Source organism: Pygoscelis adeliae, unplaced genomic scaffold (genome assembly GCF_000699105.1).
Source record: "Pygoscelis adeliae isolate BGI_AS28 unplaced genomic scaffold, ASM69910v1 Scaffold458, whole genome shotgun sequence".
NCBI lineage: Eukaryota > Metazoa > Chordata > Aves > Sphenisciformes > Spheniscidae > Pygoscelis > Pygoscelis adeliae.
In genome coordinates, this window is record NW_008825352.1 from 518,288 (window position 1) to 518,927 (window position 640).

General features: G+C 59.7%; 1 protein-coding gene across 1 annotated transcript in view; it reads right to left on the bottom strand.

The window, feature by feature from the left end:
* The window catches only part of SLC38A7 (solute carrier family 38, member 7), a 20,328-nt gene that overhangs the window by 7,071 nt on the left and 12,617 nt on the right, over positions 1–640 (bottom strand). The gene's annotated exons all lie outside the window — the stretch shown is intronic.

Here is a 640-nt window from a genome sequence, read left to right on the forward strand (position 1 = left end):
TAACTGACCGCGGCGCGACTCAACGTCCTGGTACGGCCGCAAAGGGGAGAGGTGCCAGCGGCTGGTGAAAGCTCAGGCAGACTCGGAGGTAACCCCTCCAGGTCCGCCTCGGGAGGCGGCTGCGCTCGCTGCAAGGAGAAGCTCCGTCGTGCCCCATCCCGTTCCTTTGGGAACGCAGGCTCTGCCCGGCGACGCCTACGTTCAACCCCCCTAGGCTTCAATTCCAGCTCCGAGACACCGACTCCCACCTGGGGCAGCCTCAGCCCACCCTCCCCCGGTGCTCTTGGGGCACAGGGGTGGGAACTGCCCTCTCCCTACGGGGGATTCTCGGGAGATCGGGGTTTCGCTGGCCATACAAGAAGCCCTGTGCTGGCACGTGCCCGACAGGGAATATTTGGGGACAGGATCCAGCTGTGCGATGACAGGAGGAGTTCCCAGCTCAACACAGCTGTGCGCCAGTTTACTTGGATTAAAAATCATGAGTCCAGTGAGTCACAGGGCCTCGGGGACACTCAGTTTAAAAGGAAAGTGTTTTTTGAGTCATCAGCTCTCAGACTTCTCTCGGGAATCTTTTCCCTCCCGTTTTTTGGTGTCGCCAGAAATTTGGCTGAACAGAGCAGATGAGAGGGACAGCCCACAC